Source organism: Passer montanus, unplaced genomic scaffold (assembly GCF_014805655.1).
Source record: "Passer montanus isolate IOZ18808 unplaced genomic scaffold, ASM1480565v1 scaffold5, whole genome shotgun sequence".
Classification (NCBI taxonomy): domain Eukaryota; kingdom Metazoa; phylum Chordata; class Aves; order Passeriformes; family Passeridae; genus Passer; species Passer montanus.
The window spans coordinates 12,393,309-12,421,305 of record NW_024369929.1 but is presented as its reverse complement, the minus strand read 5'-3'; the positions used below and the strand labels follow the sequence as shown (position 1 = coordinate 12,421,305).

Genomic DNA, 27,997 nt, shown 5'->3' with positions numbered 1-27,997 from the left:
CAAAATAACGAGTTCCCTGCAAATGCACACACAAATTCTGGCTATTTCATTATGAACATATTAAATCTAGTCCCTCAACTCCAGCTCTTGATGATAATTAAATACACATAGATGTACTGCAGTGGATTTGCTCCTGGTAATTTGCATAGCAGAAAATAATTACTCTGGCAATTAGATACAGTGCAACGTGCTGCTCCTTTATGTGCACCACAAATTTCTTCTGATGTTTTGGCATCACCCTTTAAGAAATTAATGAAGGCCCCCTTCCTATTAATAGCATGCTACAGTGGGTTCATGGTGGCTTTGCCTCATGTGTTTGGAATAACTTTTGTCCTTGTTGCTAGGGCTGGTGCTGCAAACCTCTTGCTGCCTTTAAATAGCCAGCTCCTTTGCTGGCAGCAGTGCTTTCCATTTGTTAGCTATTATATTGGTCATTTGTCCAATTGTGCTGCTCTTGTCCAGTGATCAACCACACAGGGCCAGGGCGTCCTTCAGTTCAAGGGAAATAATCAGTTCGTTCCCCTCCTGTCCAGGCTATTTGTCTGTCAAACACAGGGATGATGACCGAGGAGAAAAGGTGCAGACTTGAATCTGTTTAGGTGAGACTCCTCATCCCAGGCTAAGCTTTAAAACCCCCAGGTTGAGAAAAGAAGTCCCCAGCCATCAGCAGGAGAAAAGGGAAGGATTAGGTAGAAGAGAAGCATCAGGGAAAGAAAAGCCACAGAACAGATTTGCAGGTCTGAGTTTAGTACAGCCAGAAAGCCCAGCCTTTTCTTCTCTAAAGGCATTTCCCTTTGAACATTGGTCATAAAAGCCTGTGAGAAAGCCTTCTCTCCCTCTTGAGGCTGCTGCCTGAGCTACAGCTGGTCCTGCCTGCAGCCTTCCCTGCACTTCAACCCTGAGCCTGTGCTGAAAGGGAGGGGATGCCTTAGGTTACTTCCAGCAGCTCCGGGTCTCCAGAGGGTATCACGGCTTCATTGTTCAAAGATGGGAGGCATCTACAATAAATTTTCATTAGTTAAGAATTTTGATATTTGAGAACCTATTTGCTGCCAGTGCACATCTAATAATAAAGGGAGAACAGGGAAACATGAAAGCCAAAACAGAAACAAGAAATGTGTGTGAGAGGCGAGACCATCACCATGGGGAACTTCTCACCCAGACAGCTCCTGGTCCTGCCTCCTTACAACCTCAGCATTTTTCACTGGTGCTGCTGCTCTTGCCCTGCTGCCCCGTGCTGTCCCAGCTTCTTTCAACACTTGCCCAAGAGCAACTCTCTCCCCTGAGCAACATCCGCCCCCCCCCCCCATTTCTGTTGTCCTTCACACTTTGATTTTGAGTGAGGTTTAATCTACTTGCACAAACTGATAAGAGAAAAGATGGCCCAGAATTGAGGGTGACAGCCTGGGCAGGGGAGAGCCACATTCAATTCTCTCTTCCACCGACTTCGTGCCTGACCCTGGGCATCCTATTTCACACCTCTTTTTGTCCACCACTGCCTTCTTCAAAGTACTGCTCAGAGATATTTATGTTTTATTTATGAACATCTATTTACTGTTCCAAACACTCTGAACTTGATGTTGGCCACCAGCCAGTTGAAAAAACTCCTGTCAGTTTTGGCTGGATGTTCATCCTTAGGTGAAACTGCAATTCTGCCATCACCCACAGCCAGACTCGGGCAGGTTTCACCCTCCCTTCCTAAGGGCCACGGGCAGCACTGCAGTCTGACCCAGCCCCCAGGGCACAGAGTGTGAGATGAACATGCAGAGGTGCTGCAGTTCTCCCAAAAGGAGCCCCAAACCCACCTGGAGGCCAGGCAGAGCTGAAGGGTGGGACACGGCCACCCAGCACTGAGACCCCCAGGCTGCCACTGGGGCGTGAAAAGGAAGAGGGAAAATGCAACAAAAGACAATAATAAAAAGACTTCCATTCCAAAGCACAATTAGGAAGAATGCACCCCTTTTTCTCAGGGTTGGGCTTTTTTTTCTTTTTCTCTCTTTGGCCTGGCTCACGGCTGCCTGCAGATCCCTTTCCTGGTTGCCTAGCAGGGCTAGCATTCATGGCAAGCTGAGGTACACCATGGATGCTCCCTGGAAGCAGGCTGCTATTTCCTACCCAGATGTCTTTTATTTCAGTCAGTGTCATTGCTTGAAGAGAAACAATAGCACTTTATTTCCGTGGTTCTCATCTTTGGATAGTCTAGCGACAACCTTGCCTTACCTTCAGCTCTGTTATACCCTCCATGAATAGCTCATACAGAATAATTCAAAGCAAATCAAGAAGGCTAAACCTGTAAATCCTCCCATTCTGCAGGGCCAAAGGGTTATTTTACAAAGCACAAGCACTCAGCCTACACAGTTCTGCTGGAGTACCCTGTAACAGTCAAGAACAGCTGAAGCAATTATCAATGCCCCATCTCCTCCAAAAGGCACAAACTCCAGGGAAGGAATCAATAGGAAAACTTTACAATACAGAGCCCTTTACTCAAGACACATTTAGGGATAAAGCCTTTAAAAGGCAAAGATGCTAGACTAGGACTTAGACTGAACTCCATCCTTTAATATCTGGCTGTGCCATGGATTCATGGGTTCCCCCATGCAAAATGTAAGACACTGATATTTGTTTCCTTAATCAAATTATTTGGAGCCCACTGACAGAACAGGCTGAATAAGAACTAAACCTCTAAGGTATTTGTACCTTCCTAATATTTAACAGAATAGTGTTAACACTGAGATGTGCTAGAGCAGACACAGGGACAAAAGCTTCTGCAAACTTCTAACCACAGGCACCACATTTGCAGGATATCTGACAGGAGATAATCCATCTCCTCCTGATCAGTTTTTGAATGGGATTTGTGACATGTCCACTTGTCACAAAGGCAGGAGAATCAGTTTGCTGATTCTCACACTCCTATGTCTCTAAAAACTGCACTTTTTACAAACTAGAAAGGGGAAATGTTCTCCTACACCTGCTGGCTACATGATGGATGGAGAGGCAGCTCAACCTCTCAAAAGGAATTGTCTTTAACAGAATTGCAGTGCAGGTTCCCAAAATACTGCCTGAAAGGTGAAGTTTACCCAAAGCTTTCAAATTTAGAAATTTCACCTTCACAAGCCTGTATTTCACCTGTATTTCTCTGTGCCTTTCATCATCATCCAAGGACCTAACACCTCTGCCACATGAAGCACTAAGAACAGGACGTAGAGAAATATTGTGATTATAAAACTGATTTATTGTTTACTCTCACAGGGCCTAGTTGTTACTTCCACTGAATTCAATGGGAGTTTTGCCATCGACTTCAATAGGGTGGAGCAGAGCCAGGGATTTTTGTCTGTTAATTCCTTGTGGATCATTTACAGCTTTCCAAGCACCACTGCGAAAATAAACTTCAGATTTTAAAAAAACCACACGCACACACAACAAAAAAACCAACTGGAGTTAAAATGTGTATAAAGACCAAAAGAGAACCACTGGCATAATATCCCCACAGTATTTCAGAATAATTCATTATTTACTCATTAAATCAGCAAACGACAGCTCCATTTCTCAGGATCAGCAGCATGTGCGTTTCTCACGCTGGCAGTCAAATTATTCACAAGCCATGTGCATAATTTGCTCTTGAATATATATATATAAACTTTAGATATAATGAGTTGGGCACAGAGACATGTCGAAAAGTGAGCTGGATAAGTGACAGTGCTCTGAAGGAGCCAAGCAAAGACATCCAATGCAGGGGAGGGAATGTCTCTTCTGGGTACCTTTCTGCTGTGGTTCAATTGACAGGCTCTAAGATGCCCAAGGTTCTGGTAAGGGACAGAAAGCAGGCTACAGAAAACAACCAGCCACATTGAACAGATAAACAGGGAGCCAAAAAAAAGGGAGAAAAGGTGAAAACTCACGCCCCCCCTATTTCTTCCACCTTTAAGGTGCCTCTCCAATCTTAAGTGACAAAACTCAACATTAGGACTGAATTTGTGCATTTTGCACACCATTGTTACATGTTTTCAGACAGAGCTCATCTGAAACAAAATAATTTCCCTGCAGAAGCATGGGAAATGTCACTCTTTTCCAAATTTTCACCAAAGAGTCAAAAACTACAGCCCTGGACTAAAATGGGGCAATGCTCCTAGATGAACCTCCACCATCTTTCTGAACTAATTCTCATGTCAACTGCTTGGGAAAAGTAGGACTAAGACAAAGGGGAGCTGAAAGCCTGGGGCTTGAATGGAAACTATAAAAGGAACAAAAGTAGCAGCAACAAAACTCCAAGGACTCCTTTGGCACCCAAGGAGGGAGCTTAAAATACAGCCAGCATCTCTCAGCTTTTTTTCCCTATCTTCGTCTAAAAAAAAAGAAAGAAAGAAAAGAGACAGCTCTTCGAAACAATCTCTTTCTGTGTAAGCTGTTGCCAGAGTCTGAGAGAATAAGCCAGGGTTTCTGTGCCAGCCCATTCACATGGCCAGGTGAAAAGAAACTCATTCCTTTACAGCCTGTGCTGCCCCACACAACATCTGCTGAGAAAGTGGGATGGGAAACACCAAAAAGGGGAGAAGAGAACAGCCGAGGCCTTCAGGTTAGAAGGGCAGCCCGTTCCCACCAGGGAGTCCCTCTTTCACTCGCAGACAACTGCTGCATTTGACATTTCAATGGGAACTGAGGCAGAGCAGGAGGGAGGGCGTGGAGGAGGGGGCGGTGGGAGAGCACATAAAGGGACCGGAGTGAGAAAGGCGAGGAGACAAAAATTCTTAATTTTCTCTTTCATTTCTGCTTTCAGGGTATTTCTTCTATAATACGACAGCCAGGAGAAAGAGGAGAGTTTATTTTAAAATCACACAGATAAGCAGAGAGGGTTGCTCCTGCTAAAAACTTCACGTTGAATCAATTTTATGGGGCTTACAGAGCAAAAATTTTTTTTTTTGGTCATCCCTTTTTTTGTTTGTGTTTTCAATGAGAAGGAAAAAGGATTTACATAAAACAAACAAAAAGAATGAATAGCAGCAAACCCTGCCATGGGCACCAACAGTGGATGCTTTTAGAAGAGTTACATGAATATAGTTTCAGTGTTCAGCATTGTCTGAGGGTTCAACAGACACATTCATCCTGGGAAGTAATTCTGGGGTCCTGATCACTCCATACAAACCCCTCAATGAGAGCTGCATGCTTTTTTAAATCTGCTTTACAGAAACTTTCATCCAGACACATCAGAGTAATTTTGTACAGGCTTCAAAGCAGCCCTGTGCCATGAAAGGGTATTATCTCCATTTTACAGAACAGGAAACTGAGGCCCAGAGGGAATCACGCAGGCAGCATCCAGAAATGAATCACTGGCAAAGCCTGGAATAAAACTGGTTCCCTGGAGCACCACGCTCATCTGCAGTGAATGCAGAAATGGCCTTGGCTAAGTAAGAGTCTCTCTGCTGGGTTTTATGTCAAGCCCAAATATGCAAACCAAAAATAATACAAGCAAGGCTCAAACCAAAATAAGGCTCTCATATCTACAATCAGGGGATGTGGATTCATAGAGAACATCAGTCCATGTGCTAGAAAGAACAGAGGAACCTCTCAGGATCTGGAGAGGGGATACCTGAATGGCCAGGGTGGGAAGAGGACAGAGGAGAGCCCAGGAACAACTTCTCCGAGGGGAAGCTCAGGGAGGTTAGGGCTGTCCTCGGGACAGTGAGGGGAAACCGGGCTTGTGCTTCCACAAATCCAAATGGGAAATGGGAGATTACATCCACAGTTCATAGATCACAGAAAATGGTTTGGGTTGGAAGTGACCTTTGAGATCATCTTGTTCCAACCTCTCTGCCATGGGCAGAGACACTTTCCACTATTCCGGGTGGCTCCAGGCCTCATCCAGCCTGATTGCTTTTCCCTGACTGAATTCCCATGAATCCCACTTATGGTCAGTGAGGGAGGCAAAAACCCACAGAGTTTGCAGGATTAGCACCACGCTCAACATTCAGCACATGCTATGCAGCAGCCAGGGTTGTGTTTTATTTGCTTGGAACAAGGGTCACACGCAGCAGAGAATCTCCAAAAAGCCACAAAGCCCTCCATGTCAGGGCCATAACTCAGAAGTGAGGATTAAGAGGTTAAAATGCTTTGTGTTCAGCTGTAATCAGTCTAGAGAGAGTTCAGCATCACTTACCCTTTTGTGTGTCAAAAATAGCCAATCTTTGATCCTTCTTGACTGCTGTGACTCAATATTACTTCCTTTCTGTCTCTGCTCCCCTCTAGACACACAGCAGTGGGTTTCTGTTAAAGGGCCAGCTTGCACTGGGACAGATTTAAGGGTGGTGGAACAAAGCCATGGGTGCTCCTCAGCCACCCTGGTCAGGGTGGGATGTGTCATATCCCAGTGAGCAAGGGCAACCTGGGCCTTCTTCCCTACCAGCCTGATGGCTCTACCCATGGCTCTCCAACCTCTGCAGTGACCATTTTCACTTTTATACATCACAAGCATCCATAAAAATCATCCATAAGGTCCATCAGAACGCATGGAGAGAACTTGACAAGTTATTTTGGAGCAGTTTGAGGGTTTTAAGTCAGAAGACTCCCTACAAACACCTCTGAACTGCATGTCTCTATTTTCCATCTGCAAAGCAGAAAAAAAATTTCCCACAGAAGCTACTCACACTGAAACCCTGTGGGGAAGACAAAGCTGCAAAGTACCAGTAAGAGGTTAAATTTCTCCCTGGTGCCTCACAACCAGCTGTCAGGGAGAAGACAGCAGGAGATAGGAAAAAATGAAAGTCCTTCTCTAACTATAAATAAAGTTTCCCATATCATTATTGCAGTTATAAAGCAAGTTAGGAAAGTTTCCTATATCACAGTAGATCCCCTCCCCATCCTTCAATCCCCAGAAATAAATAATTGAGTGAGAACAGAGCACAGCCACCAGGGTCTCTCAGGTGATGAGGACAAGCCCAGAGGACAAATCCATCCACCTCTTAGCAGGTGGGGCTGAAGCCACTTCCCTGTGGCCAGCACTGAGGGGTTTCACTGCTCTGGCTGCCACGTTTTGTAACACATACTCAGACACCAGATATCCATGGGGTAACGCTGAGTAATGTGCTGGCTGCTATCTGCCTCGCTGAAAGGGTGATAAGAGCCAGCCAGAGATAGTCCTGCTTCCCAAATTAGATAGCTAAATGATCAGGCCCTTGGAAAAATAACACCACCAGCCCTTCCCCACCAATACCTTTCTAGTCACAGATAAGTACTGAGCATTGCTAAGGCAATGTTAACTGCAAGCCTCAGCCCCCAGTCTTTAAAAAGTCATGACTCAGACAAGATCATGAAATTGGTTTAGATTTAATGTGACTTTTTCCATTAAAAAGCTCATTTGAATGAGCTTTGGGGTTTTTCTCCTCGCTGCTGGACTAGAAATGGGTTTTAAAACTGAAAACGTGATCAAGAGACAAGTTGCTGTTCCTGCAGCTGTTGGACTTCAGAGAAATATTTCCATTTGCAGGAAAGGTACAACTTATTCCCAGCCAAGAGATGTGGCGACAACGTGTCTCTGTCAAAAGCATTCCTCAGGCTAAGTGAGCTGCCTTCTCTGCCCTCAGTTCAAGCCAAGTTTTTACGCCCTAGTTCATATATATTCCCCCCAAAATAACTGAGACACACAAGTGTGTTAGCTCAAAGCACTGCTTGATGATAAATTTGCTTTGCTGCAGCAGTTGATCCACATATTCACACCAACAGCTTGTGGTGGCTCCCTTCCAACTCAGGATATTCTGTGATTCTATGAACTGGTTTTGGCCAATAATTTCTGGCAGAGGCAGGGCAGGTGCCTGTGTGAGCACTGAGGAGAAGCAATGACACCTGTACCCCCCACTGCTGGCTGATTCAGGGCACCAGAACCAAGTTCCTGAGATGTTTGGCTGCTAGCTTGAAATTCCTTCCACTGCCTGCAGTAGGGGCTGGTCCTAGAAACAATCAGGGAGGGACCTCAGATGGTTCAGGCTGTTTGAAATCCTGTTTGTGTCCAAGGTCCTGTCCCCACTGACCTCTTCACAGCAAGGAACATAGACATGCCTCAAGAAAGCACTGAAATAGGGTGAAGGGTTTGTCTGGGGAGGAAGGAAAAAAAAAATATGACCCCCACACATCCAAATTGAAAATCATTAAGAATTTGACAGTAAAAGGACCCTGGATGTGGAGTTCTTGTGACACTCATCAGAATATCTGCCTTGGATATAAAATACTGTGGATCCACAACTCCTAAAAGCAATGAGAAGAAAGATCTGGGGTTCATCACTCACTGAGGACCACATTGATCACAAAGCTGAGATCAGACTTCAGCAAAACCTTCCTGAGGGCACAGGAACATTCATGCATTGCACTAGTGCTGGTATCAGCAACTCCTGGAGCAAGGACCACAGCTCTTGACAGCAGCTTGGCACCGCTCAATTTTCCATCCCAAAAGGAAAGCTCAGGTTTGCCAGGTTAGTTCTGGGCAGTGCTGCACCATTGGGTGGCCTGTGAGCTGCAAGCACTGAATTTTGAGCCTTCTCTACCTATGGCTCCTTAGTCACACCCCAAGAAATCAAGGAGTGGGAGGGAGAAAAAAAAATCAGAAAAAAATTCTAAGTAAAAATGTAAAGAAGTCACCTGTAAGATGTACAAGGGTACCTTGCCTGCTTGCTGCTACAATTAGCAATATTTTCAACTGAATTTAAAGCAGATGAAAGCCCTGAAGGGTAAAGCCTAGTAAAGCCTGCTAACTTTGCCTCCCACCTACCCACCAGCTCCAGAAATAAATCTTGTGGGTTTGGAAACAGCTCTTTCCCCACCTCTAACCACAGGCTTGACAGTCCCCGCCAAGCCTCTCTGTTTCATTAGTTTCTGGATCTTTCACACACACACAAGTACTCACACACACTCCCAGAGCTGCCCACTTCCAAACCTGACAGGTAAAATTATTCCCTCCTTCTCCAGCCCTCCTAATTGCCTCCCTTGGGTTCTGGTGGAGTGCAAACGTCACTGGCTAAATATGAAGTTCATGCAGTGTCACCCTGAGCCTTTCATTAGAGCAATCTCTGTCTCAGCCTCCACACTGCCTCTCATTTCCCTGCCAGCACCCACGTGCAGCCTGCAACCCTCCAGCCCAACTTTAAATCATTATGCCAATTGCCCTCAGCCATTTAAAGATAGTTTTTTCAGGGAATCGTTTGAAATAGTTTGAAAGTGGATGGTGATTTTTTTTTAACTGTATTTTTTCTACAGCCCGTAGAAAAAATGTTTTTGTTGTTTTTTCTCTTGACAGCTCTCTCAGAAATTATTGGTAATTCAAGACCAAATTCATTCAATATCATTAAAACAGAGTCATGACATAAAGGTTTTTAAGAGCTTTGCAATATTTACCATCTTAAATCTTCACTGCTGGAGGCCTGTGATCACTCTACAGTCTCTGCATTTCTTTTCATTTTATTTTTTAGAACAAAAGTGAATTTCATGGTGAATTGTCAAAAGTGAATTTACCCTTCACAGAAGCGTTGTCTTCACAAGCTGCTGTTGTTTATGTCTCCTGAAATCCAAATGAAGATCCATGCCACCTGCAAGGAACAGCAATGATTTTAATTGGATTGTAGGAACTATCAAGAGATAAATAAGCAACAAAAAATAATTAGTATCAGCAGTTTTTTTTTTCAAACTGGGACCTGCAACACTTGCTCCTGAGCTCAGGATACAAACCAGGTCTCCCCAAAGACCTTTTGAACCTTGTGATCTTAAAAATTGAAGAATCAGCAGAGAGACAGAAGAAACTGCATGAGAATTGGACTTAACCAGAGCAAATGGAAAAAATAAATAAATCTGACTTCTGCTGGCTGTGGGTTACTCAGAAAACAGCAGTAACAAATTAAGATTTATTGTATTAATGTACAGAAAATTTGTTCAGCCTGATATTTTGCAACAGAGTGAATTAACAAACAGAATTAATTGACTAATTCATAACAAAATAAGCCATCTTCAAATTGTTTGGATTAATGACAGTAGCGAGCAGCAATTGTGTTTGTTTTCCTATCTTAAAGGTGCAGATAATAAAAACAAGGTATGCAAACCCAAGAGCTCAAACCTGGGCTCTTGAGGATATATTTAGGAATCCAGAGTTTATTCTAATTTTCAAAGTGTTCTGAACAGCTCAGCAGCTTTGAAAACCAGACCATACTGTTCATAGCCAACCAGGAATTTTTGAAGTTCATGATTTAAAAGGACATGACAAAAAGCACTGAAAATGAACAGCTAAAGTATCAAAGCATCCACTGATATCCCAACTGATTTCTTTCAGCAGTTGAATCTGTTGGTTGCAGATTGAACAGGGAGTCAAGAAATCCCATTTCTATTTCCAGCTCTGTCAGTAATGATGTTTGGCAGTGCTTCTTCTAGGAAAGATCATCTTCAAACCCTTCCATACTGGATATCAATTTGTCAATGTTGGTTTATGGCAGTGAAGCCTTTGCATTAACAATCATGGAATCATTTAGGCTGGAAAAGACCTCTAGGATCACCAATCCAACCCTGAGCCCAGCACTGCCACGTTCACCACTCACCCACATTCCCAAGTGACACCACATGGTTTGTGCACACTTCCAGGGATGGTGATTTCCCCAGCTCACCCTAAACAAAGGCAGAACCAGCCCCCTGGAGCTCAGAGCATGGACTGGGTGTAGGGACAGGAATTTTCCAGCACCCACACCCCAGAGCTTGGCCACAGGGGGATTTTACACCCACCTGTGCTCCTGCTGCCACAGACCAGGCTGCAGCATCCTCCCTCAGACTCTAAACCAGCACCTTGGTGACTGCACCAGAGCATTTAGGATACAAGCAAGTCTAATAAAACCAGCAGCTACTGCTGTAGCAGGTAGCTATGAATTTATATTCCCCCTTTGCATGAAATGCACGACCCTTCTCCAAGAATATGGAAGCATTTTTGCTCCCCCAGACAAATACCTAAAGCTAGTCAAAGGTGCAGGAATGCATACATTTATCCCAGCTGTGGGCTGTATCTGCACATTAAACACCATTTGTTCTGGATCTGACAGAAAAGCGAGCTGGAGAAAAAATGTGTCAAAGACAAGAAAAAACCCAAACCAGTCAGGCAATGGCTGGAAACTAAAAGCTGATTCCCACCACAGGTGTCCTATTTCCCCTCAGGGCCACCTCTTGCTGGTTGTGTCCCCCTCTCCCCAGATGCTACAGCTTCAGAGGCAGCAGGATGGGATGCACAGCCTGGAGCAAGCCATGCTCCCCTTCCTTTCCCCCTCCTCCTCCTGCTAGCAGAGGCAGACCAGCCACAAAGCCACTTTCCTCCACCACACCTTACTTCTTTCCCCATCCCAGCTGTGTAATGGTGCTTAAAACACTCCCAAGAAGATGCTTTTCACTGGCACTGATGGACACATGCAGGACACTGCAATTAGCAGCTGACTCCCCACCAAGGATAATGAATGAAGGAGAAAAAGAAGAGAGAAGAGGATTTGCAGCCTCAGGTGTTCAGGTACTTCAGGATAAAAAAAAAATCCTTGTCCTATGTTTCTGAAAGGTTGGAAAAGGTACAATTTGTACAGACACAAAGGGAGACACAGCTGGGTCCAACATGTCTGTACTCATCCCTTTCTTGTAAGCACCAGGGGAGCAGAAACCTTGCTGCAAGCTGGTCCCCACCTCCCTGCACAGGTTTTCCCTTCCCTCCTTGCTGCAGTCACACCTTGGCCACCCTGCTATGTGGTGCCCAGCCCCAGCAAACTGGCATGAGCTGCTGATACCTCCACAGAGGCTCTGGAGCACATCCTTCCCTTTTCTAAAGAGAGAGACACAGCCACGCAGTGATTTGGAAAAGCAGAGGCACCCAAAAAACCATCTAACTGCTTTTGGTTAGTAATGTGGAAACAGGAGCCTGGCCAGCTCTTACAAAATACACTTTTGACACTGATCTCCCAAACAGGAACAGACTTGTTCTGGCTGTGTCTACGTGTACACACACCCACACACACAGATGTGAGAGGAGAGCTCAGCTGCTCTGGGCTGCAGCCACCAGCACTAAGCCAGCCTCCATCCCCAGCACCCACCACTGCTGCTGGCAGTGATCCCTCTCTGGATAATTCCTGGGAGACCAAGCTGCTGGTCCTGCCACCAGCCTGGGGTGGGATCTGTCCCCATGGCTGGCAAAGGCTGGTAGGACCAGGAAAAGCAGGGAGGAAGGGATGAGATCTACATCCATCCAGCAAGGCAGATGAATGATTTGCCCTTCTCAAGAGCTCTGAGTGCTCCAAGTGCAAATCTTTCAGAGTTTGTGACAATAATTCCCCCCCTCCTTCCTGTTAATAAAATATAATAGCAATTCTGAGAATAATGGCCTATTATCTGAAGGCTTAAATGACAGAGCCATCAAAAGGAAGGTGAAATATAGGGCTGGGGAGTCAGCTGGGGTGGGGAGTTACAACTTCCCTGCATGGCACGTGGGCAGAGCACGACAGATTTAGTGGTTTCTCAGAGAAAAAAAAACAGTACAAAACATCAGTGTCTTACAATTTAAAATCTATCAAATGCACATTTTGGAATTGTTCTCAGTGCACATATGTCAGTTGTTTGCTCAGCTCAGAGAAATGCCCGTGACCTGCCATCCAAGCCTGTGGAATAATCAGGTTGGATGCATCCAGCTCCTGCCCCTCCTACACTACAGCTGTCACGAGGTTTGCAGGATCTGCCACCTGGAAGCCGAGGCACAGGTGGCAGCAAGGACAGCAAGGATCATGGAGAAAGTACCATGGAGCATATTTTGGTCTCTGCCACTGTCAGGGCAGGTGCAAAATGATATTTTTAAATATTTTGCCTCCTAGAAATTGATAGAAAACTAAATTCAGCTGAAAATGTTAACTTTACTTAAAGGCTTAAACTCAACAAAAACTTAAAAGTCTTAAAGTTTTGAGACCAAAAATTATATCTGACCTTTTTTTTTTTTTTTCTGTCATTGAGGGGGTGGAGGTTTGGAACCAAACTATGACTAGTCTACATTTTATTTTCCATTTTTTGCTACTTTTGCAAGAATTTGAAATTTAAGAAATGTTGTGCAAAAAGTTAATCCTTTTACCCTTTTCCTTCTAAGCATGCTGTCCTTCTTTCTTCTCCTCTTACCTTTTGTCTGTCCTTTTCACTCATCCAAAGGTTGAATTCTCCAGAACAGTCACTCAGTTACACAACCACTAACAAAAAAAAAAAACCTACAGATCCTTCCTTGCATCCAGTCTCTAATGCAAAAACTGCTTATGGCTTAATGATGCTCTTCCATGCTTCATTAGCTTTTACCAGTGTGGAAACCAGGTTTCAGACCTGTCACTGGAGCTGGGTATAGGACAGCAGGATGTATTCCTGGTTTCCTCAGTGTCCAACTTTCCTCCAAGTTGGGCTCGTTGCCGTTGATTTTGGAGGTGTCAGAAACATCACCCACGGAGATTTTCAGTGATAGGAAGCTGCTGATTTTCTGATCCAGCCCCAATTAGCAGCTGCCTGATAATTGTTGACATTGGAGAGCTATGAAGCAAACTGGGGGCCTTGATCCAATGAACCATAAAAATAAATAATAACCATAAAACTACATCTGTGCTGTAAAACCTCCCACAGTGACTGCCAGTAACGACCATGGTGACTTGAGACCCTGCCTGGAAGGGAGAGCTCTGCACCTTGACAGGGACCAGAACCTTTCTGGCCATCTCTGTGGGAGGGTGAGGGGTTGGGCAGGCAGTGAACCCCCTCTATTATCCTGCCTTGCCCCAAGAGTAACCCAGATCAGGGCTGGGATGTTGTGGGTAGATCAGCCATTGTGCCTCTGCCCATGGGGTCTTTCACAAAGGCAGGTTTTAAGCCTTTCTACAAAGTTCCAGGAATCCTCTCCTCAAGCCTGAAATGACCTATTAAATGTGGTGGCAAATCCAGGGAATACCTTTGCATTTTCTTTGAGCACATCTCCGAAACAAAACATGACCCCACACAAAGAGATTTTTGCTTTGATTCACCTTTCCCATCACCTTATCTTCCCTATTGCTTTTGCATGCATAAACTATTAAAAAAAGAGCATATCTGCCAAAATAATTTTCACATCAGAACTTCCTGAGTTATAATTACCTTTTCCCAGAAAAGCAGCCTGTGACAACTCACTTGAGTCAATCTCTGCTTGTAAAACCAATCTTGATCTTTGCCAACCCCTGGCTGTGGCTGGTTCTTAATCAGCCACCAGGCAGGGAGCAACTCAACATTCAACTAAAACCTTCAGTTCTGAATAACATGGAAATCTGGTCTTTCCATCTCTGAGGCCAATCCTGTGCAAGTTGGTGGGGACCAGAAAGGTTTTCAGGGGCTTATTTGGGGTCCAGTCCTCCACACCTCTGTGTAACAAACTCCCAATGCTTTGAACAGCAGAGGAGAAGCCTGAAAGTTTTCTTAGTGCTGCTCTAGCTTGTACAAAAGGGAAATGTTAATGATTTCACTGCCTCTACCAAGCTTAACACACCAGAACTAGCAAGGAGCTGTGAGACTCCAGGCAGAAGCTGACAGAGTATGAAGCTGTCATCCACAAACAGCCTATTGATGTTTTCTTCAGAGCAGCCAAATTAATACAATACCAAGTCCTTGCCCATGTTCTACGTAATTAATTCAACACTGAGATGACATTTCATTTAATCAAGACATATCATATCTTCTCCTTTAGCTGAAAGAAACACTGAAGTTATAATGAAAACTGGTCAATATATCAACTACCAGCAATTTTTTTCTGTATTTCTGCTGGTCCCTGAAAGCCAAAAAAGAGTTGATGCTTTCCCTTCTTGATCCTCTTACTCCTATTGAGATACAGTATTCAAACAGACATGGAGCTTCTCAGAATAGAGGAGTTTTTCATTTTTGTTGCATTTCACAGCAGAATTGGCTACATTTTTTCCCCCCAACTAAAAGTGTGTTTTCATGTAAATAAAAAACAAAATTGTCACAGGAGAGCTGACCATCTGGTCCTGCATCCTGACTCTGATGGGGATCAGCCCCAGCTGTTTCAGGGAAGGTTTGTTCCCAATCCCTTTCTGTAACAAAGCAGTTTGCATCCCAAAACAGGAGGGCTTCCCTCCTCTTTGAGGTTTAAAAGGGAATTTGCAGCTTTCCAGATGTTTTGGGGTTTGGTTGTTTTTTGTTGGTTTTTTGTCGTTGTTGTTGTTTTTTGGGGTTTTTTTTCATTTTACAATTAATTCTTAAATATTTAGCACTGTGCTTCCAGAAGGGGACTGCAGTGAACGAGTGTCAGCCAGCTTTTGTGGATGGCAAAAGAGCTGACTCTTGCACCCCCAAAATATTTCCAGCCTCCTGTGACAAGTTTAGCAGAGTCTTCATGCTATAGCAGATACATCAATATTTGCCACATCTCAGCCAAGACTTGATAAGTTCATCTGCCTTCCTGCCACATGTGGAACATCCCAGCCCCTTTCCCAGGGTGTTGCTGGAATTGCCATTCTGGTCCCTGACGAGGGAAGGAACTGGAACACTGCACTCCTGCAACTTTGCTTCATGTAAATCAAATCACAGCTGCAAAATTTGGGGACACAAAAAAGTGAAGATGGAAAAAAAACCACAAAAAAACCCCCCCAAAAAACAACAAACCCAAAAACTTCTCACCACACACATCCAAAACGTAAATACTCCTGGCCTCCTCCCACTAGTAAATGTCACTTGACACTCTCACATCAAACCTGTCATCAGCTTGAGCATTTAAAGAAAACCACTGCTGGGGCCGGCCTCACAAATCTGTCCCCAGCACCAATTTACAAGTAACCCCTCTATATTAATTATTCCTAAGTATGCCACAATGACACATTAAATTTGCATACTGAAACCTAGTTAAAGCCTGAACAAGCCAGGACCTCTGAGAAAGAGCTGCACAGAAGAGAAATGTATTGTTTTAAATAACTACCTACTGCTGAGCAGGGGCACAGAACATATTTGGAAGCAGTAAAATTGCTGGAGAGAAGCAAGGATGCTTTGAAAACAATACATTTGGGTCCTGCTAACACTGGAACAAATGAACAAACATATATTGAGGTTGGTGTGAGGTGGTTGCAAGCATATATTTGCATAGTCTGATGGTCCCTGGAGGTGGGAGTTCTCTCTGCCTTGGTCTCAGCAAACCTGTGGAAAATGCAGGTAGCAGAAACCATTCCAGGCCCCCAGAGGCTGAGCAGTTGCAGAGACTATCCAAAGCTCAGTGAAGCTCTAAATCAAGTGAGCAAGTGCTGGCCCTGTTTTGCTTTGCACAGACCTTCCCACAGTGCTCCAGGATGATTTTACCTCATAACAGACACCATCAATGCTAAGCAAATCACTTGCATAATTATGTGTACTTGCACAGTGCCATCCACTGCAGCTGAGGTCACTTGCTTATCATCATTATCCCAATTTTTTCATCAATGGAAACGTGTCTTTTTATTTGTGATTCATTCTGTAGCAGTTGTTAAATGCAGTGCCATGCCAGGTGTATTTTTAACACTTGCTTTTATTGCCTCAACATGTTTCAGATAGGGTGGGAAAGGTGTCTGCCTGCCTTCACCCTTCCCATCACGTGGGATGTTGCTATTAATTATAACTTGTGTCATATTAATCACGTGATATTATTATTTATAAAGCAGTCCTCCACATACCAGTTATAAAAGGATCAAATCTTATGCCCTGATGAATCAGAGTTCAGTATATTTTAGGTTCCCCATAATCAGCTGGCAAAGGCTTGCTTCTAAGCAAGATGCTGTTTATTTTTAGGTTAGTAATGAACAAACACCAGGAGTCCATAGGGGAAATAAAGAGCCATTTCTCTGGGAAACAGAGTGATCCTGGAAGCAGCAGTGTGGGCACAACACCTACTCATTAGATCACACCATCCAGCCAAAAAATGGAACTACATATGAGTTTGGCCTCACTGACCATCTCCCTTTGGGCATGGTGTCACCAGGATTCTTCCTCAGGGCACAAAATCCCAGGCTCATAGATTGGAGCTGCACAAGTAAAAGGCTGGCAGGGGATGGAGAGGATCCATGGTCTGTATTTCATGAGGTGATCTCTGAGAGGGATTGCAGGAGGTGATGGGCTGATCCACCATTGGGTAGAGCTTTACACAAGCTACAACAATTTGGGAAGGTGAGGGAGGAAAGAGCCATAGATGCCACTTTGTTAGCCTCAAAAAACGCAGTGTGAAAAGCTGAAGTGTGACAAGGAGGGGACACTGAGGAGCTGCACACTTGGCTGCCAAAGCAGCAGTCCCTGCAAATCAGGTGTGGCAGCAGCTCAGTGTCCCCAACTCCCCAGGGACTGTAAAGGGCACAAAGCCTTTGACCTGCAGGTCACTGCCTCCAAACCCAGACAGATTTTGTGAATGATCAAGAGTGATTCCCATCTGTGTCTTTAAGTAAAACAAATAGGAAATTACACTCTTAGCTGACAACAGCCACCCTTCAGTGCTCAGCTGCATGATTTCCATTAGCAGCCCTGCACCTTGGAGAGGAACAGATCCTGCAGTCCAAGTGAGACATACTGGGGTCACCATACCCAGCTCTCTATCAGCAGCCACAGCCATGAAATGCTTCCCTGGAACCAGCTCTAGTATCTACACAAGTCTGAAATCCATCATTAAATCATAATTGAAATAAATCCAGGGAAAGACCCCATCCAGTCAAGCTGGAGCAGAACTGGGAAGCTCCTTCCTCCTGGGAATGGGATGTTTGCACACTCCCAGCCCACAGCACATCAGCCTTTATCCTGCAACATCATCAGGTCAGATCCTCCAGCACCTGCCTAAATAGAATCATTGCAGTTGGAAAAGACCTTTAACATCATTAAGTCCAATCTTCAAAAAGGGAGGCAAGGTGATGGCTGTGTCCCAGGAACCTGGCTCCTCCAAGAGCATCCTAAATTTAGGACTTATTGCAATAATCATGTCCATTAAAGTTACTCTGGAACCTCTTGCTGCTCCCAGCAGTCCATGACTCATCCCTCAGAGAAAGACACAATTAGGAGCATCTGTCAGTAAAGCCACTGGAAATGACTCTCACAGCTCTCAGCACACATACTCTGGTCCAGAGCTTTGGCAGCTCTGGAGTGTTTGGGAATTACCCCCAGCAGCCTCCCCCCCAGCTTGTTTATCCAGCAGGAACATTTAATAAGGAGCCTGTTAAAAAGGCCACAGTCACAGAGTATTCCTTGTCTGTCGGGAAATCAGGTTGGGATATGGTGCTGATCATTAATTATTGGGGAGGAGAGGGGGGAAGAAGGGCTGACTTAAATTAAAAGCAAAACCAGAGCTCATTAGGTACACAATAAACATGGAATAAAGACAAAGGCACACAGATCCTCCCTGTAACCACACCTGGCACCATGGGATCAGGGCTCCCCTGCCAATTCACACTGCTGCTGTCTTGGAATAGTATTCCAAATTCAATTCCTTGAGAAACGTACCCACCCCTTTTTACCATCCTTAATGTTGCCTTCAAGACCTCCTTGATTCCAGAGATTTAGCATAGGATTAGCAGATTCTGGGGTTGGCATGGTCTCTGGAGCCCTTTCCTCCACCCATTCCAAACAAATTTGCCACCACTCACTTGTTTCCAGCCCGCACAGGTGCAGTGCAGGAAATTCCCTGGTTACAAAAACAAATTAAACTTTTTCCCCCAAAGCCTTCCAGGAAGAAGCACTGCAGAGCACAGCAAACTTTTGGCACACCCAGGCTTTTCAGTGACCAGTCCAGCAAGGCCATTTGGCCAAAGAGTGAGTTCAAGCTCACCTCTGGACAACCCTTACACAGATGGAAACCTCTGACTCAAGCCCAGGTTCCCTGGCTGCTCTCCCCACCCAGCCAAGGAACCCAGCCACTTTGTCATCCCCCTGGAGCCCCTGAGTACTCATTTCAAGCTTTCCACCCTGTTCTCCAAACTAAGATGGGATCCTCCTGGCTAATTCCAACAACAACAGCAAAACTCTTCAGCAGAAGTCGCAATATCTTGGTGTGTGAAGCCAAATTTCACTCAGTACACGTGCACACCCCAGAAGACCCTGAGGGAGATCTCAAGGGAGATCTTTGCTGCCAAACCCCAGGAGGAGCTGCAGCATTCCTCAGGTCAGTGCAGAGTGCCTTTCCATCACACCACCTTTTCCCAGGGCTGCAGGGAAAGGAAAAAAAAATTAAAAATCAATAAAAGTAAAATCACAGACAGGTCTTTTGTCTCTGAGCTGCATGTCCCTGTGCAGCCAGAGGTGAGCAGAGTTTAAAGGGAAGGATTTCTATGACTACCATGCCAGACAAAGCTGAGATGCTTTTGCCAAGGTAACACATAAGAAAGAGATCAGTTTCCCATTCTACTTTTACTGACAGAAGAAAAACCAGGTTGATTTTAATTAATTTTGTTCATGGAGCTGCACTCCCTGGGTAAAGCTCATAGAAACTTATCATAAGGTTAACAGAAGCAAACCTGTGAGTAGCTCAGGTAAAAGAGAGCTGACACCACTGTTTCTTATGGGTTCTTACTTGAAAAATAACCACAATTCACTGCACACCATCAGCTTGAAGGGATCACGTTCCTCCTAGACACCACTGCCTTCTGCCCTGCCCATACACAAGTGTCAGCAGAGACAAATCTGAACCAAAATTTAATGAATCTGGCTAATTCATTATCTGAAAGACTCATGTGTTTCAGTTTTGTTTCATCCTGACTTTTTTTTTTCCTTCCAAGCTGAGCACACCAGATGGCCAATACCACTCTCATTGCTAGCTACTAATCAGCCACTTCCATATGATATTTGCCATGAAGAATTAATACAATTAGGTCAGGATGTAAAGACATCATATTATTCATGGCAACAAGCCCAGATTTACTTTTTATTCCTCCTGCCACTGCCTGCAGCCCGGGTGAGGTCAGAATCCAGGTCCATTTGCACTGCAGGAAGCTGGGCTGCTCCAGGTCTCCTTGCACAGCACTTCTGCAGATGCAGCTCTGGCTTCCCTTCCCTGAGAAATACAGTCAAATTCAGTTTCAAAAGGAATCCTTGCTGAAATATCTTCAGGTACACACCTAACCAAAGCATGATGCCCTTGTAACATTTCTCAGCTGTGCTTTTCAAGACTTAGTTTCCCTTTTTTTAGCCAGTCACTACAATGGATGCAAGAAATAGTGATGGAGAATTCCCAAAAAGTGATGGACAGAATTCTGCTGGCCAAACCCTCAGAGATGGGGGATCACAGAGGAGGGAGAACTATGCCATGTCCTTACAGCCCATCAGGGTGCTCCTCCCAGACTGCTCACCCAGAAGGGAACAAGCAGATCAGCTATTTGTCACAGCTTTGTTATTTTTCTTTTTAAACAACTGTTGTTTTTTTTTCCTTCCTTTTGTTTCTCATATCTAGGTAACTGAAATATAAATAACTTTTACTCCAGCAAAGGCTAGCTTAGTGGCAGGACCCAGATTTTTCTGGGAAGGATAGTTGCACTCTGTTCCCTTCTCAGGGCACATTCCCAGTTCTCACCCACAATGCATTTGATTTTCAGGGTCCTCTTTCTTGTAGTTTAAAGCTGTGAGCAAAAGTGGGATTGCCCAGTCACACACGGGAGATCAAATCTTGACTCTTCACTCTGATAAAAACACCCAACAATTACTCTGGCCAAGCTGGTGGCTTTTTTTCCTGTTCCATAGATTCCCTGCCCCTATCCAAAACCTCAAGCCCACAGCAGGGCAGCCAAGAGGCCAGGACACCTGGTGAGCCCCAGGCAGGGCTGCCATGCCTGTCCCAGAGCTCATTCCCAGCACGGATTTGCTGTCTCACCCTGCATCCCCCCGGCAAACCCTCCCCAGCACCAGGGATGGCTCTGCTCCTTGCAGTTCCAGACATCTGTGTTTACTCCACGACCCATAACAGAGTTGTTTTCCCTGGAAAGGCTCCATCACTGCCTTTCTCCTGCTGCCTACCATGTGTCCATTCCTTTATATATATATATATAAATTTTTTCCCCCAAAGAAAGTCTGGATGCTGCTATTTTCAGCACCCTCCCCATGTGCTGGAGGCAATTCATGCTTTGGGACACATGGCAAAGACTACAGAAATATTTCCTGTTGGTCCTAGGAGAGGCTTCCCTAGCAAAAACACATTGCAGTGCTTCAAAGACCCCATTCCCCATGCACAGCCCAGCACTCAGAGCTTGCTTTTGGCACTACACAAACCAAAAGCCCTGTGGAGACCCAGAAAGCAGCAGAAGGTCATCATGTCCTCTGCAACACGACTTCTGAGGCAAAAAACTCTCCTTGTTTCCACACTCATGCTGCTACACAAGGGGAGCATCACCTTCCTGCCTGATCCCTCAGGGAGCACGCTAGCCAAAATTCACTGGGCATGGACCTAAAGCCCACAGCTGTCTCTGAGCAGGCAGCTCAGCCACAGCTCCACTGCTGGCCCATGTCCTGCTGCCAAGCAGAGTAGGGAAGGCATGGTCCCTCCCAGGACTGTCAGCCTTCACTCCTGCCCCAAATACACTCATTTTTTCCCTATATGACAGCAGGATGACCTAGTTGTCATCTCATCACCTCCCTGCAGCAAGACACTAAGGGGCACTAATTCACTGACCAGGACCAACCTCCTGGACCAACGTCCTTCAGATTCACATAAATCCCTTCTTGTGCTCTCCCATCTCACTTCCTGACCCTGAGGGACAAAAAGGTTCGTTTAAAGTGTTTACTATTAATATCATTATTATACAGCAGGGGAGAGAAGAAGACTGAGGCAGCAGTGGCCGAGTGGAACATGGCAGCTGGGTGGATGGGGGGTGGCAGGGGGGATTAGGGGTCTGCAGGAAGCTTGCAGAGCAGCTCATAGAGGGGGACAGTCCTGGATCCCAATGAGCCTTTCCAACGTGGAAGCAGAAGCTTTTTCCCTTCTTAAGGGATGAGATTCCTTCTGGCCTGCACTGAGGTTTCCCCAGTGCCCTGGGTGAACTGGGAGTTGCTTGGCTGGGACTGGAGCCCCAGAGCAGCACGTGTGTGCACCACTCACCCTCCCTGTCCCAGGAGCAGGGAGGGGGTCAGCCCAGGAGAGGGGCTTTGAAGGCTGACAGCCTCAGGTGTGAGCCTGTGACTGAGACATTCCTGCAAAGCAGGAGCAAAAGATTTGTTACCTGGAGAGGGCTGACGCTTGACGAGTGATATCTTCATCCAGCTGTCCAAAAGCTGCCTGCAGGCAGCTTCTGCTTCATCAGGGCCAAGAGCCTGAATTTGAGACTCAGGAAGGTCCTTAAGACATCTGTGAAAGAGGGAGAGGACAGAGGAAAAAAAAAAAATTATCTGGGGAAAGGGTGCCTCTTGTGTTTCCGTGTCAGCTGGCGTGGAAGGCTCGCAGAGCTCCCGCTCAGCGTGGGACCTGCAGGAACGTGTTCCCCTCCTCAGGAACTGTCACTGATCTGGCAGCCAGCCCTCCAAAGGGGGATGGCCAAGCAGCCACAGCTCTGGCAAACAGAGACTGTGGGATCTATGGAGTCATCAGCATTTTTCTGATTTCCAGAACTTTTTTTTTTCCTCCACTGGTGAGGAATGCCCGGACAGAGAATTCCAGGTGAACAACAAGCTGTTTTTCAGAGGAACCTATCCAAGACTAGTCACAAGTACTCCACGTATGGCTAGATGAAAATCAGAGGGAGGATTTTGGAAGAGAATATTTGGGTTCATTTTGGCAAGGACCAAGAGCCTGAAGGAAAGCCCATTGTGCACGAGATGGACTCCTGGGTGTCATCCCACCCACACTGCTGGAAGGCCCTGCAAGCACAGGGAAATGAGCACATTACTCTGTGCCCTGCTCCCCTTATCTCTAAATCCAGGCTGGTTCATTACCACCACATTTTTAGAGTCAACACATGAGGTTTAATTTATTAGTGCCCATAAAACCTCTTGCATTCCAGGGTGGGAGTTCTCTGCAGCACAAACCTCACTGCTGCCAGAGCACGCCTGTCACTTCTTGGGGCTCACCAGACCACAGCACGGCACTTCACGAGAAGCACCAAATCAGGGTATTTTACCAGGGTGTAGTTCACGTCTCCTTCCTCTCACATGGCTTTTAGGCTTCATAAAACACACCTCAGAGAAGCCCCTCTCCCCTCCATGCAACCACAGCAACAAGACTTGGCACTGCGCAGATCCAGCCCAAATTGTGGCAGCTCTGCTGCGGGTGGGAACAAGAGCAGTCCCCAGTGCTGAGGGGCTCCTGCTCATCCCAGTGGCTGCTGGAGATCACTGGGAATGGGATGGAAGCTGCTGATGATTCACAGTGCTTGGCCATCAGATGGGAACTGTTTTCTGTGTTGCTCCTCAGCCAGCCCAGATCCCATCACAGCCAGGTCAGGGCCAGACCAGGAGCCCTGGGACACCAAAAGGAGCCAAGGAGGCTGGCCAGAGACAAGGTGAGAGACACCAGACAGGCACTCCCTGCCTGCTCTGCTGAGGTGGAGCTGTTCAGGAATACTTTCAGGTTTGGCTAATCCTCTTTCAGAAACACATTTCAAGCTCTGTATCTGAAGGTCCTCGAGGCAAGACAGCTTCAGCCCTAAACCTCTGGCTACAGAGTGAAACTTAACCACGCTCAATTTACCTCCCCACCCGAGGGCATGTCAGTCTTAGGCTGGCTTCTGGAGTTTCACGTTTATGGCTCAGCAGCACAAAGGACAGGAAAATGGATGATCTTGCATCTTGGCTGAAAGACCCAAGGTCAGAGGGGTTTTCCTAGTCTGCATCAGGAATTGTAGATGGTGTTATGGGAAAGGGGAATTCCATTTGTTTGCAGCACCAGAGATTCTGGGAATTTGCTTTCCAGTACATCCTACCAGTCATTGTCACCACATGGGGAGATGCAGGGGACCAGAGCAGGGTAAAGATGCATGAGGCTCACATGAAGATGAAAGGAATCAGATGCAGCCTTGTGCTCTTCACTGCCAGTTACAGGTCTTCTACTCCTGAACACTCCCAATTCTTCCCCAGCAAACACATTTCCACTTGATGCAGTGCCCTGAAAGCCATGTCTGGAGGCTCAAGCAATCCAGAGGACCCCAGGATTTGCACAACCCCCCCAGCCAGGCTCACCACAGGCCACAGCAGAGGGGAGAAAAGGCTCCACATATGGCTCTCATTGCTCTTCCTTTTATCCTGGTCGTGCCCAGCAGGCAGAGAGCTGGAGGAGGTGGGGAGAAGGAAGAGGGCTGGGAGAGGGTTAAACCTGAGGGAGGCAGGGAACAGCCTGGCCATGGGTTTTTAGCACAGCCAGCAAGAAAACTGGGGGACTATTGGGGGACTATGGTGACTTTCAGCTCCAGGTCAGTAGCTCAAATCTGGTCCAAGTCAGGGACAGGAAAGGTATTATGTGAAATTAATTGCTGCTCTCAAGTCCAACTCCTAGAACATTTGTGTCCCCTTCAGTAAAACTTGCACCAGCTAAAGGCCACTGGGGGACAAGGGTACAGAAGTGAGGGGTGGGAAGCTCCTGCCCCATTCCCAGATGGAAACTCCCCTTTGGGGAAGGTCAGGGTGATCAAACAGTGCCCGTCCTGCTCTCTCCACTCCCAGAGCTATTCTTCTCACACCACACATGCTTTTGCAGAGAAATAACTTTGAGATTTCTCAGATTCACATACATCAAGTCAATAATTCAGAGCCATGAGCATGCCTATCATGATGCTGCAATCTTTCTTTTCTGAGGAAAAATGTATGAGATAACTGGATGGAGTTAGACATGGAGATTTATAGGGCAGGGACAGACTTTTTGCTCCAATTTTTCACTGCCATTAGCACAAAATTCCCTCCCCCGTGACCACAGGACTAAGAACTCATCACTGCTCTGAAGCATGGCCAGGCAGCACCACTGTGCTCCCAGTGAGAACCAGTGCTCTCCTTCAAAGAAAGAGAAAATTTCTGAGGGAAAACCACTCACTAAGATGTTTAAAACAGAAAGTGAAATATCAAAATACTTGAAAAAAAAATCACATTCATGGAAGAAATGACTCAGCTGTTTTGACAGAGCAGGAAACTATCAGACACAAAGGAAAACAAATTGTCCATGTTTGGCAAACCAGCAGTTCACAGCAATTGTGTTCTAGATGGTTCCTCCACTTGGGACTAGGGGAAAACACACCAAAACCTGTGTTAGCTGTTTCTGGAGTGTCTTTAGGGTTGCGAGAACCAGCTGTACATGTAAAAGGACATTTTTTTTTCTTCCTGGACAGTGTGCTCCCAGCCAATGGCTGAGCAATGACTTCAAGCACTCCCAGGATTTGCTTTCCACCTGTAAACTGGACAGCTCTGCCCACTCCCACTCAGGGCAGGGCTGCTCTCGTGTCCCCAGGACAGAGCCACCCCCAGCTAATGCTCCCCCATGACACACTCCAGCTCCCTCCTGCCACCCAGAACCATTACCCTCCTTAATTCCTCTGTCCAAAATGACAGCAGAGGTCTCTGCTGGGAAATGCTGCCTGTCCCTGGAGTTCCAGCCGTACCTCTCCTGGCTGCTGCCTCTCCCAATTAGGAGCAAATCTGCCTCCTGTCAGCAGCAGTTCGTTCTGCCCCTACAGCCCACCCCATACCGGCTCCCATTTAAAAATAAAAGATTGCCTTTTCTGAGCTGCTTATTGCTGCCTGCGCTGACAATAACTCTGTGGAAATTGGTCATTGCCACCGCTGATGGCCATTAGCATGCTGACCTGCTTTGACTTCGCCATCAGCTTTGAATATCAAATCAGTGATTAACGACTTCCAGTAATGACCCTGCCAGGAGCATCCCTGTGTTTCTCCAAGAAGGTACCCTCTGAACTAGATCATTACAGGAGCTTGTCATTTGTCAGCAATTTAAAAGCTGATAAGTCAGCAGCAGGCACTGGGGGATGAGGTTATGCTGCTTTCCTTGATGTTTGTTGTGCTTTTCCTTTTCCACCAGCAGAGACAGATAAAATTCATATGGTTATGGCCAGCATTGTTTGCTTAACAGCACCTCAGAGAATAAAATGAGGAGAATGACTCCTTGCTTGCCCCCTTCTGACCCTCTTTCCAAAAGCCTCTGATATTGATCATCTAAGGTTGGGATTCAAAAAAGCCACCTTAAGTCCAAAATTTGTAGCTCAAAGACACAATTAAAAAAAATTTAAAAAAACTTAAAAAGTAGTGTCACACACTATTTCAACAAAAATGCATTTTTCCAGCTCCAAAAATATTGCCAGGCTAATTCTGACAGCTTAGGTGTCTATGTTGTGTTAAACAGCATCCAGCTCCCTCTGTGCCAGCTTCCCCAGCACACAAGGGTAAAACCAGGGCCAGTCCTGCACGTGGCAAAGGTGATGCAGCTCAGGAGCAGCACTGACCAGTGCAATGCACAAAGCCAGTACTGCTGAGCACAAAACACAGCCTCAGAGACAGACACACCTTTGGTCTGCCCAGGTACCTTGGCTGATCACAGAAAGACAAAGCTTTCACAAAGCCTGGGCCAGAAAACCCTATCCAAGGGTTTTAAAACATCCAGTCATCCCTTTGATACCTTTACTGGGCTTTCTAAATAGCTCCCTGGAGCTGCATCAAGCCCAAGCACTGCAAAGAGCAGGTGAGCCATGCTTGGAAGCTGCCTTCACATCTGCAAGTGCTTTATGGTCCTGGAGAGGAAGAAAGATGAAGAGGGGATCCTCTAATGAGGTTATTACCAGGGTCTGGCACTGCAGCAAGTCTGTGCAATGCCTGCTGCACTCCTTTCTCCTACAGGAAAGGAAAACCCTTTGTGGGAAGGATTTAAAGGGCTCTGACTGAGACACCAAAGGTGCCACCTCAGTGGACAGTCAGGGCCATGGAGCAGTTTGGCAGGCAAAGGAAAAGTTTCAGGTATTCTCAGCAAACCAGCAGCAAAATAAACAGCAAAGAGTCTTCAGCATCAGATGTGCTTGTGTGTTTACAGCCTGAATTTACCTGGCAGAGTAGAGCTAATTTAGGTTTGTTGGACTGTTTCTGGTGCAGAGCCTCTCCATGCCTCAGTTTCCTTCTTATTTACAAAGGGTTAACTGACTCCAAGGCAGCCAGAAGTTCCTATTTCCTCCTATTTCCATCTATTCCTGGTAATAACCAGGTCCCAGGAGGAAGGAAACCATCAGGCAGAAGCCATCACTCACATCAGCATTGCCAGCAGGCCCGGAGACACAGAACAAAAAGCTGCTCTCCCTGACCCCTTTTCCCCACACAACACTGAGACAGAGTCTGACACAGCAGCGAGCACAGAGCTACCCCAAGCTCCAGGAGACACCCTTGCACAGGGATGGGCAGATCCTCCTGCAGGCCCCCGGAGTCCCCACCGTCCATCACAGCAGCCCCTGCTCACAGCTCTGCACCTCGCAGCTGCCACCCAGCAAGGGGGGACCCAGAGCCACAGAGCCATCTCCTCTCACCCTGGGCTTCCACACGCTCCTCTCCCAGCCCCACTCGCTTCCTGGGAAAGAACCTGAGCAGAAGAAGAAAGATGCAGCTCTGGTTTTTTCCTTGCAAGTAGTTGTGCAAGCAGACACCCATCAGGAAGCCCTGCCAAAGCTCCCTTCTCTTACCTGCTTTTGGAAAACCTCCTTCTGGGTATCTTTGCTTGTTTCATTGTAACCTCAACCCACAACATAACTCTCTTGGTTCTGTTTTTCAATTCTTCCACTTGCCTAATAGCACATTTCCAAATCATGACCAAAAAACCCAAAACAAACAACACCAAGCAAACAACAACAGAAAAAAGAAATCGATAGCCAAAGCCTTCCCCCCCTTCCAACAACAGCTATTTCCTTTTCCAGCCTCCCTTTAGTAAGTTCGGTGAGGAGCCAGCTTCCTCCAAGGCTCCCATCAGAGCTTCTTATCAATTAGGGTAATTGGCACCCAGCTGAGCCTATCTCCCAGTTGGGACCCATTAACACTCGATCAAGACAACCCCAGGCCC

The 27,997-nt window shown here is 46.1% G+C and overlaps 1 long non-coding RNA gene across 1 annotated transcript; it reads right to left on the bottom strand.

Annotated features, from left to right (window-relative positions):
- Positions 1-29: 29 nt before the first annotated feature.
- On the bottom strand, positions 30-27,867 carry LOC120509097. The gene is made up of 4 exons (XR_005629155.1): positions 27,624-27,867; positions 22,191-22,315; positions 9,493-9,566; positions 30-998 (listed from the first exon to the last, which is right to left on the bottom strand). It is a non-coding gene; the product is annotated as an uncharacterized LOC120509097 (long non-coding RNA).
- Positions 27,868-27,997: the final 130 nt, after the last annotated feature.